Source organism: Rhinopithecus bieti, unplaced genomic scaffold (assembly GCF_001698545.2).
Source record: "Rhinopithecus bieti isolate Rb0 unplaced genomic scaffold, ASM169854v2 scaffold_32096, whole genome shotgun sequence".
Taxonomy (NCBI): Eukaryota; Metazoa; Chordata; class Mammalia; order Primates; family Cercopithecidae; genus Rhinopithecus; species Rhinopithecus bieti.
The window spans coordinates 968,008-980,061 of NW_016813886.1; the positions used below are offsets into that span (position 1 = coordinate 968,008).

A 12,054-nucleotide genomic window follows, 5' to 3' on the forward strand; every position below is an offset into this window, starting at 1 on the left:
CCCTTGAACACACAAGTCTGAACTACATGCGTCCACCTACATACAGATTTTTCTTTAAAACAAATTTTTAAAAATTAAATCTTCTTAAATAGACACGGAGTTGGCCAGGCGTGGTGGCTCACACCTGTAATCCCAGCATTTTGGGAGGCTGAGGTGGGCGGATCACAAGGTCAGGAGATTGAGAACATCTTGGCCAACGTGGTGAAACCTTGTCTTTACTAAAATACAAAAAAAAAAAAAAAAAAAATTGGTGGCACGTGCCTGTGGTCCTAGCTACTCAGGAGGCTGAGGCAGGAGAATCGCTTCAACCTGGGAGGTGGAGGCTGCAGTGAGCCAAGATCACGCCACTGCACTCCAGTCTGGGCAACAAGAGTGAAACTCTGTCTCAAAAAAAAAAAAAAAGAAAGAAAGAAAGACACGGGGTCTCTCTATGTTGCTTAGGCTGTTCTTGAACTCCGGGACTCAAGTAACCCTCCCAATGTTGGCCTCCCAAAGTGCTGGGATCACAGGCATGAACCACCACACCAGGCCCAGTTTTTTTTCAATAAATATATTGGAAAAATGTATTGGAAAATTTCACATCAGCCATGCCAGCAGATGTGAAACCTTGCTCTTTTGGCCAAATACCTTTTTACCTGGTCTTGGAAATGCAGCTTTTGGACAGATGTAGTAGCTCATGCTTGTAATCCCAGCACTTTGGGAGGCTGAGGCAGGAGAATCACTTGAGCCCAGGAGGTGGAGGTTGCAGTAAGCATTGCAACCATTTGAAGAAACTTGCAGATGAACCTTGAAGCCTAGAAATATTGAAAAAGTTAAGAAAAATGTATGTCATGAATGCATAAAATACTAGCATAATTTTATTTACCACTATAAGACGTGCATAAATCTATTATAAACAGTTAAAATTTATCAAAAGCTATGCACACACAGTACATGGTACCATTCAGTCAAGAGAAATGTAAACAAATGTAAAGATGCAGTATTAAGTCATAACTGCATAAATTAATGGGAGCCCACTGTACTGCTGTAGTAATTCTGTCGCCCCTCCTGCTACTACTGCAGTGAGCTAAGGTATCGAGTGTCCACTTAAAATGCCATGTGACACTAGCCATCTCTGCGTGAGCACTTGTCTCTCCTGTAGATTGTGTATCATAGTGAAAAGTAATCTCTCATGGTTCTCATGTATTTTTCATGTTTAGTACAATACTATAAACCTGAAGAAGACAATGGGACGTGTACGAAGTGCCACTAGTGATGCTGGAAGTGCTGCCAAGAAGCAGAGAAAAGTCTAGTCAGTACAAGAAAAAGGTGGATTGATTGATATGTACTATAGACTGAGGTCTGCAGCTGCAGCTGCCCACCATTTCAAGATAAATTAATCCAGCCTAACAACCATAGTAAAAAAAGAAAAGGAAATTCACAATGTCATCACTGCAACCATGCTGGCAGACATGAAACTTTACTCTCTTTGACAAATGAAATCTTTTTATCTAGTCTTGAAAATGTAGCTTTTGGCTGGATCCCAGCACTTTGGGAGACTGAGGCAGGAGTATCACTTGAGCCCAGGAGGTGGAGGCTGCAGTAAGCCAAGATCACACCACTGCACTCCAGCCTGGAAGTGAGGCTCTGTCGGAAAAAAAAATAAAAGAAAAGAGGAAAGAAGGAAGGACAGAGAAAGAGAGAAAATGCAGCTTTTATGTGGGTGCAGAATATCTATAAGAAAAGCATATCCATAGACTCTAATATGATTCAAGAAAAACTGATGTCATTATATGACAACTTAAAACAAAAGACTGGTACAGGTTGGTGACTTAAAATTATGAGATCTACAAATTTGGAGAGGCTAAAGTACAGTGGCACAATCATGACTCACTGCAACCTCTCCCGGGCTCACGCGTTCCCCTACCTCAGCCTCCCAAGTAGCTGAAACTACAGCTGTGTGCCACCATGCCTGGCTAATTTTCAAACTTGTTTTTGTAGAGACAGGGGTCCTACTATCTTGCCCAGCTGGTCTCAAACTCCTGAGCTCAAGCAATCCTCCCACCTTGACCTTCTAAAGTGCTGAGATTACAGGCATGAGCCACTGTGCCAGGTCAAGAGCCTTATTTTATTTCTTTTTCTTTTTTTTGTCTGACAGAATCTAGCTCTGTCATCCAGGCTGGAGTGCACTGGTGTGATCTCAGTTCACTGCAACCTCCACCTCTCAGGTTCAAGCAATTCTCCTGCCTCAGCCACCTGATTAGCTGGGAAGTCAGGCACATGCCACTGCACCTGGCTAATTTTTGTATTTTCTTCTAGGTAGAGACAGGGTTTCGCCATGTTGGCCAGGCTGGGCTCAAACTCCTGGTCTCAAGTGATCCACCCACCTCAGCCTCCCAAAGTGCTGGGATTACAGGCATAAGCCACTGGGCAAGCTCAAGAGCCTTATTTCTTAGAAAGGTTGCAGCCTGCAGGCTGGCCATCTTGACAGGCTGGGAAGTGTAGCCTCCAGCAAAGACCAAAAGCAGGCACTTCCAGGGACAGAAAGGTGAGACAGGAAGTTATGCTGAAAGGGTTGGTTAAATGTACATATTCAACAGGTTATAGAAGACTCTATGAGTATTCATGAAGGGGGTGAGACACACCTATTTCACACATTACATACGTCCCATGTTCATTTTGGGGTGGAGGCAACATTTAAATGCATTAAAATTGGGCCCTATATGTCAAAAGGTGAAGCAGAGGGTTCGAAGGCTCTCAGTGCCTAGCCTTCCTACTGGAAAAAACTGTGTCCAGATTTACAACAGAGCCAATCAAGGAAATCATGAAAGAGTGTGCCTATGGCAAAACAGATGGGGAATGGAGGCTTTCAGGATACGGATCTTGGAGAAATTCAAGAGTGAACAGACATCACACCAGAGGAATTAACAGAAGACCACTTGATGGAGATGAGTGCTTTCAAATCAGCACCAGATCATGAGGAAGAGGATGTAGACGCAGTGCCAGAAAACAAGTTGACATTCGACAATCTGGCAGAGGGGTTCCGATTATTCAAGACTGCTTGTGACTTCTTTTACCACATGGACCTTTCTATGGTACAGGCACCGAAACTAAAACAAATGGTGGCAGAAGGATTGGTATCATAAAGAAACATATTTAGAGAAATGAAAAAGCAAAAATGTCAGACAGAAATAATGATGAATTTCTTAGCGTGCATGCATCTCCTGCCTTCATTCCCATCTCCCCCACCTTTTCTGCCTCTGCCATCCCTGAGATGGCAGGACCAACCTCTTCTCTTCTTCAGCCTACTCAATGTGGAGACGATATGGATGAAAACCTTTATGATGATCCACTTCCATTTAGTGATAGTGAATACATTATCTTCCTTATGATTTTATTAGTAATTTTTCTTTTCTGTAGCTTACTTCATTGTAAGAATACAGTACACAATACAAATCACATATATGTTGAGTGTTTATGTTATTGGTAAGGCTTCTGGCCAATAGTAGGCTATTAACAAAAGTTGTGGTGAATTGAAAGTTGTATGTGGATTTCTTGTTTTTTTTTGAGACGGAGTCTCACTCTGTCCCCCAGGCTGGAGTGCAGTGGCGAGATCTCGGCTCACTGCTATCTCCACCTCCTGGGTCCAAGCAATTCTCCTGCCTCAGCCTCCTGAGTAGCTGGGATTACAGGTGTGCACCACCACACCCGACTATTTTTGTATTTTTAGTAGAGATGGGGATTCACCATGTGGATCAGGCTGGTCTTAAACTCCTGACCTCATGATCTGCCCGCCTGGGCCTCCCAAAGTGCTGGGATTACAGGCGTGAGCCACCACACCAGGCCTATATGTGGATTTTTGACTGTGTGGGAAGGTCGGCACCCCCTCCCCTTCATGGGAACTGTAGTCTCATTAAATCCTCACATGCTGCAAGGTTGGTTTATTATCCCCATCTTACAGATAAGAAACTTAAAACCCAAGAGATTTTATATGTTGCCCAGAGTCACATCACTGGTCAGTGGCAGGAACTGGAGCCCCCATCCAGACCATCCCCGACCTGAGCACAGGTTGCCAAGTGTGCATGCAGTAGTCAGACACTGGGAGATGGCGACTACCCTCTGTATTAAGGCCATTTACATATCCGGCTTCTGTGCCACAGCCTTGCTTAGCTCCACCACTCAGTTTTGGTCAAATGAACCACAGCAGGATCATGTGGACTTCTTGAGCACTGGTTTGCATGTATGGATTGCACTTGGTGATCTTTTTGAGGTGTATGGAGATACTAAGCTAGTGGAAAAAGTGCTGAACAGGCTGGGACCAGTGGCTCAAGCCTCTAATCCCAGCCCTTTGGGAGGCCAAAGCAGGGGGATCTCTTAAGGCCAGCCTGGGCAACATAGTGAGACCTTGTCTCTACAAAAATTAAAAATTTTTAAAATGCTGAACAAAAACCCACCTGTGTTCAATCTTGGCTCCTCCCTGGATAATGCACCCACTCCCAAGTGTAGGTGTTGGTAACTCTTGGGAGTACATCTTAAGCCCAGTTAGCACATCAACCGGAGTTCCAGACAGTTCTCCAGCTACTGCCTCAGATGTCTCTACCTGGCAGTCCCACAGGTGCCCATCACTCCACCTGGTATCCCAGCCAGACACCTGGGGGCCCCGGGGTACTCCCCGAAAACCCCTTGTTCCTCACAACCCCCAGACCTACTACCCCTCCAATGTTACCTCTCAGAGCTCTAGCACCCATCACTTCTCCCTCTCTGTGCCTCCTTCCCCTGCACTCCCTGCAAACTATGTCCACCCAGTAGCAAAACAGCTTTTAAAAAATGGAAATCTGACCATTCCGTCCCAGCTAAATGTTCTCCCAGGGCTTCCTGGTGTCTTGGGATGAAGATAGCATCTTAAGGTGGCCTCATCCCCTGCCTCTCTATTTTCCTCCCCAGCTCCTAGGACTCTCTGTTGCTGTCCTGGCTGGTATGCAGGCATCATGCTGCCCTGTGTCACAGGCCTTTCCACATAACATTCCTGTGCTTGACACACTCTTCTGCTTCCCCAACTCCCAGACTTTGCCAAATTAACCAACTTCTGGTCATGGCTCAACCATCACTTGCTTCCCTAAGGAAGTCTTCCCCAACTTCCTAAGCCATGTTTAGAGCTGTGCCGTCCTCTACGGGACCACTGCCACATGGTGCCATTGGGCCCTTGAAATGTGCAACTGCTGCCGAGAACTGGAAAATTTTAATTTTAATTACTTTGAATTTCAAACGAGTGACTAGGTTCAATTACATTTGAAACAAGGGGATATACATCTATTTTTTTCAACTGTGAATACAGTGAAATCTAAATATAGATTATTTCCCACAAAATTTAAATCTGAATTGAGAGGTGCTATAAGAGTACAACACACTGGGCTGGGCATGGTGGCTCAGGCCTGTGGTCCCAGCACTTTGGGAGGCCGAGGTAGGCAGATCACCTGAGGTCAGGGGTTCGAGACCAGCCTGGCCAACATGACGAAACCCTATCTCAACTAAAAATACAAAAAATTAGCAGGGCATGGTGGTGGGCGCCAGTAATCCCAGCTACTTTGGAGGCTGAGGCAGGAGAATCTCTTGAACCTGGGAGGCAGAGAGTTTCAGTGAGCTGAGATGGTGCCATTGCACTCCAGCCCGGGCAATAAGAGCGAAACGCTGTCTCAAAAAAACAAAACAAAACAAAACAAACAAAAGCACCAAATTTCAAAGACTTAGCACAAAACAGGAATGTAAACCAGTTCAATAATCATTTTTATACTGAGTCCATGTTGTGATGGTATTTTAGGCACACTGGCTTTATTTATTGATAGGGTCTCGCTCTGTCACTTAGGCTGGAGACCTACTGAACTCAGGTCATCCTCCCGCCTCAGCCTCCTGAGTTGCTGGGACCACAGGCGCGCGCCACCACTGCAGGTTTTTTTTTTTTTTTTTGGTAGAGATTGGGTCTTGCCATGTTGCCCAGGGTGCTCTGGAGCTTCTGGGCTCAATCGGATCTTCCTGTCTCGGCCTCCCAAGTAACTGGGATTACAGGCGTGAGCCACCGCGCCCGGCCGGTATACTGGCTTTAAATGATAAAAATGTTCTGAACATTCACCTTCTGGTGTTGGCGCGCAGGGCGTGGCGCGGAGTGACCAGCCCTGCCCGGGCTCCTTTCAGCAGCAGGTGAAGTAGCTGCAGCGCGTTCAACTTTCCCAGAACGACCGACCGTTTGTAAAGCGCGCGCTCTCGTGCACGCCCCGACCCGCCCGGCAGCTGGCGGTGCAGGGCCATGTCCAGCCTGGGACGCGGCAGGGGCTTCGCTCCTGGGTCCCGCCTCCTGTGCGTCCCCGGGCGCGGCGCGACAGTCCCGAGTCCTGCGCAGCGTGGGTAGCCGCGCTGGGGGCGCCTCGGAAGGATGCGGTTCTTCAGCCCTTTCCGTGCCTAAACAGGACCGAGGCTGAGTTTCTTCGCGTGGGTGGAAACTAAAGCCGGGTTGGGGACGGGGCGCCGGCCGTGGGTGCGGTTCCAGCGGCGGGCGCGGGTCCCAGGGCGCAGGCACAGCGTGGGGTCGAGGGCGCAGCGCCGGGAGCGCAGATCCCAGGGACCCTCAACGCACTAGGTGATGGAAGTGTGCAGCAGCGCCACGAAGCGTTCCACGGGGCACACATACAACAAAACAGCACGCTGTGAGCAGTAGAGATACGCAAGTTTGTCAGTTATACCTTCATAAAGCTGGGGGAAAGAGAAGAAAAGGAACCATAACAACAAAAAATAAAGCCGAGAAACATTTAAGGTATTTATTAGTTTGTTTTAAAATAACAGAAGCAAGCGCATTACATGGTAACATAAGTCGCATATTTTTGTGAGAAATGTTTTCTAAAGAAAAAAAAAAATTGTGGGAAAGTGACAGTGCTTCAGTTGTGCGAGCCGTCACGTCCTAACACAGCCGCATCCTCAGCCGGCTGCCCCGCGCAAGACGCTCCCACTTCCAGTGAAGAGAGGTCAATAACATCTCCTTATTGTCATGAAACATTCTTGACTCGACCTCACCCAGCCGCTGTCAGGGTCGTGAAAATCCCAGGGGTCCCTGGACTGCACAATTGAGTGCCACTGGTTTATTGAAGAAACGTGTGGAGGAGTACTGGGGAGTTCGAAGAGGGTCCAGGGAAGGCCGCACCGACCAGTGGTCTCAGGGCCAGCGTCAGAAGGAGCAGCGAGGAGGTGGAGGCCAGGAGGAGGACTTAGGAGCTGCCGCATTCCAGGCAGAGGGAACTGCTTGTGCTGAGACCCCCAGGTAAGTGCACCGAGGAATGAAAGGCCACTGTGGCCAGAGCTGGAGGCAGCAGAAGAGAGGCCCTAGAGGAGGGCAGGGCCAGAGCAGCAGCGAGGCCAGACAAGGGCTGCGGCCTAGAAGTAAAGGGAAGCCATGGGAGGAGCCTCGGAAAGTGACATCAAATTTGCATGTTTAAAAGTCACCCTCAAGAAGTGCCGTCAATCATTAGAGACAGGTATCAGCCAAATAATCGCATAAATACTTTTAAAAAACTAAACAATAAGTTAGTAATTTCTTGGCTATGACACTAAAAGCACAGGCAACAACAAAAAAAAATAAATTGGACTTCATCAAAATCAAAAAACCTTTGCACATCAAAGGACACTATCAGAGTGGAAAGATACCCCAAAGAATGAGAAAATGTTTGTGAATGGTTTATCTGATAAGGGTTTAATATCCAGAATATAAAAATAACTTCTACAATTCAACAACAACAAAAAACCTGATTCAAAGGACTTGAATAGGCATTTCTCCAAAGAAGGTCTATAGATAGCCAATAAGCACACAGAAAGATGCTCAATGTCACTAGTCATTCCCAACATGCAGATCACAACGAGATGTAACTTCACACTAGGATGCCAGTTTTTTAAGAAACCAATCAACCAAGCAACCAAGAAAAAAACAGAATAATGAGGGTGGTTCAGGCTGTGGGGAAATTGAAACCCTTGTACATATTGCTAGAAGGAATGTAAGATGTGCATCAGCTGTGGATACAGTGTGGCAGTTCCTCACACAATTAAACACAGAATGACATTTGACCCAACAATTCCACTTTTGCACACAGAACTGAAAGCAGAGACTCACAGATATTTACACACCAATGTTCACAGCAACATTATTCCCAACAGCCCAAACGTCCATCAGCAGATGAATGGATAAGCAACATACAGTAAAGACATTCACTGGGAATATTATTCAGCCTTAAAAAGGAAGGAAATTCTGACACATGCTGCAACTGGACACACCTTGAAGACAGTATGCTAAATGAAATAAACAAGACACAAAAAGACAAATATTGTATGATTCTATTTGCAAAAGTACCTGGAGTAGTCACTCAGACAGAATGGTGGTTGCAGGGGCTGGGGGAAGGAGGGAATGAGGAGATATTGTTTAATGGGTACAAAGTTTCAGTTTGGGATGATGGAAAGGCTCTGAAGATGGCTGCAACAGCACTGTGAAGGTAATTAATGCCACTGACTCATACAATTAAAAACTGTTAAAATGATAAGTTTTATTATGCATATTTTATCACAAAACAAAAATTGGAAAAAACCAAAACATACAAAACTCAAGCCCACCCCTCCCCCCCCAAAAAGTTACAGGACAGGCCACCTGGTCTAAATGTATGACACATCCTTCCCTCTGTACATGCCAGTTGGCAACCTTATTTTAGAATGTCCAAACTTTGCTTAAGAAAAGATTTAAAAGATTCCTCCAAATACCCACTCAACCAAAGTTTATGAGATTTTCAATAATAAGGTACCACCCCAAATATGAAATACTAAGTCTCATAATAAAACACCTTTGGCATTTAAATGTCCAACATCTCAACCTTTTGTCTTGTTAAAGGATTACAAAAATGTACAATACTTTGAAACCATGAAATAAACTAGGTAAAACGAAGGAGACACAAATAAAATACAATCTCCTTGCTGAAGACTCTGAATAATGACTTTAAGAAATATATTGAGTCTGGCAAAATATTAGATAATAGAAGTCACTACCAAGGGCAATTAAACCGATGCTCTTTTCCCGTCAGCGGGGTAAGCTCTGAAGCCTCCAGAGAGCTGAATCAGACCTGGTGGCTTTCCTCTTTGCTCATTTATTTCTGAAATGGTGAGCATGTCATCAAATGATAATACTTAAAAAGCAAGTTCACAGGTTTTGTTAAAAAAAAAAAAAAAAGAAACAATCTAGTACATCCATGAATAGGAAACCAAACACACCTGAACACATCTATGATTAAATAAGAATATTTAATGGCATGGAATGATATGTACACTATAGATTCAATGTTTTCAAAACATACCCAGCACCTATGGCTGCCTGTGCACAGTAAAAAGATAGAAAGATGTAACAGAATAATTTTTACAATTTACAAAGTTAAATGCAATTGAGAAAGGTTTCTATAAAAATTGTTAAAATATTTTAGAGGGCAAATGCTTACTTTGCATAGCAATGCTTCAGTTACCTGGAATGCCCTCCCTTCTTTCTTCCAAGCAATTTTATGCAGCGCTAAGCTCAGTGGCTCTACTCCAAGTGCCAGCAAGGTGAACAACCCAGTTCCTGTTCTCATGGGACTCACATTCTGGTGGTATTTATTTTTGCAACATACTTGCTGACAATATCAAATGAATAAGCCATTAGTATTGAAAAATAATTTACACACTCTCCAGTGTGGTCCTTATTTTGATATGTCTTCCTATGAGATGGATGCAAACTCACAGCAAAAACTATGTGTATACATACAGCCACATGCTGCATGATGGGACGGACCACATATATGGCGGTGGTTCCACAAGACTGTATTTTTGCTACGCCTTTTCTATGTTTTGATACATAAATGTTTACCACTGTGTTACAACTGCCTACAGTAGTCAGTACAGTCATATGCTGTCCAGGTTTGTAGCCTAGGAGCAACAGGCCATAACATAGAGCCCAGGTGCACAGTAGGCTGTACCATCTAGGTTTGCTCTATGACACAATGACAGAATTGCCTGATGATACATTTCTCAGAATATATCCCCATCCTTAACTGATGTGTGACTGGTAAACTGATGCATTTACTAACCTGGCCAGGTGGGATCTTCACCAATAAAAACTCTACATGGAAAATGCTATTTATTGTTTCTTTCAGACATTAGAGATTCCTTAGTTTTAAATAATCTTGATATACAAACTTTTTATTTCCCTTGTTCTCCAAATATGATAAACCAAGATTTTAAATATTAACAGGTATGACTTCTGCCTACATACATTGTCTTTGGAAAAGGCAATTATCTGCAACTGTAATTAAACATTCTTTTATTTCCCCCATTGCTAAAGGATTTCACTCTTTTGGCTAAAATATAAAACTATACAATTATAAATACTTATTTGCAATGCTTCTCTTTGAACAAATTTGCTTGTTGTATAAGACACTTGCTGATCACACTGTAAGCTACTTAAATGTAAAACATGGTACGACTTAGAGTGCCTTGTATATTTTAGTTGAATTACAGTTTTGCATTTTAAAATGTATCAATTATGCTATATAACAAATTGGTTTTAAATTATAATTGTTATGGGCTTACTATGTGTCAGTCCCCAGGTCTATCAGCATGCTGGATGATGAAATTCATAATAGCTCTTGAGGAATAGAGGAAAATTTACACCCGGAGTTGCTCAGAAAGGTCTGGTCTGGGCATGTTCCAACTGTCACTTCCCAGATGGATCCAGCCCTAATGGGATCCTCACATCCCCTTCCCTTCTTATGGAGACACAAAGCTGAGCACCTGTCTACTGACAGCTTTAGACTTTTAGACAGCCTCTCAGACCAGGCCAACTGCTCACAATCCTGCTCATCCTCTTTGGCCCCTATGATGTCGTAAAGGCAATGTGGTACTCATGTCAGCAGCACGCATACTATAACTGGTATAACACAGAGGTCAGCATGCACAGATGACATACAAATTCATGAAGTGTTCTATATATATATAATTTTTTTTTTTTTTTTTTTTGGAAACATGGTCTTGCTCTGTCACCCAGGCTGGAGTGCAGTGGTGCTATCATTGCTCACTGCAGCCTTGACCTCCCAAGCTCAAGTGATCCTCCTACCTCAGCCTCCCAAGCTCCTGGAACCACAGGTGTGCACCACCACACCTGGCGAATTTTTGTATTTTTTGTAGAGATGAGGTTTTTGCCATGTTGCCCAAGTTGGTCTCAAATTCCTGGGCTCAAGTGATCCTCCTGCCTTAGCATCCCAAAGTGCTGAGATTACTGGCGTGAGTCACTGTGCCCAGCTGCGTTCCGTATTTCTACACACACATGCACACATGGAGCATACGTTGGGGAAAGTAAAGCTGGGGAAATGTGAATAAAATCAGTGGGCTGTATTGATGTCAACATCCTGATTGTGATATGTGTGAAACGTTATCACTGAGAGAAATTGGGCAAAATATACAACTATATGTGAATCTATGATTACATCGTATAAGATTAGATTCCCCATAACTGTATCAACATACAATCATAAAATACATACATCACCTATGTAATAATATGATTACATCAATATAATGTTTAATTTAAAAAAAGGCAATGTAGCTAGGCAGGTATAACGCATAAGCATAATACGGGAAGCCTATCTCACTGATACATACGATTTCCTTGGTCTCTGCACCTGAGACAACAATCTCCTAAGTCTAAAGCTTTAAAAAGGTACTTACTGTTACCTTGTCACTATACTAATGTGCAGAACATATGAAATAAGATAGAAAATGTCCACAAGGGCCAGTGATCAAAGGAGCCCATAGAGCCCAGGTGCACAGTAGGCTGTACCATCTAGGTTTGCGTGTCACTCCAACAAAAAACACAACAAAAACACTACATACCCTTCTCTAAAATTTTCCACGGGAGCTGAGGATTCAAGTGAATATTTCTATTTTGGAAGACTCCTCATGAAGGTGGTAGCATAAATAATTATCCACAAAGGATTGTCAGGCATTCGTCCCTAATGAAAACTACTAAGC

At 43.9% G+C, this 12,054-nt stretch overlaps 1 long non-coding RNA gene across 1 annotated transcript in view; it reads right to left on the reverse strand.

Moving 5' to 3' along the window:
• The window catches only part of LOC108513316 (uncharacterized), a 29,803-nt gene extending 18,755 nt beyond the window's left edge, over window positions 1-11,048 (reverse strand). The window contains exons 1-2 of the long non-coding RNA XR_001880857.1: window positions 10,618-11,048; window positions 636-794 (exon numbers count right to left, since the gene is read on the reverse strand). This is a non-coding gene — a long non-coding RNA (uncharacterized LOC108513316). The remainder of the gene's footprint in view (window positions 1-635; window positions 795-10,617) is intronic.
• Between the last annotated feature and the right edge of the window lie 1,006 nt (window positions 11,049-12,054).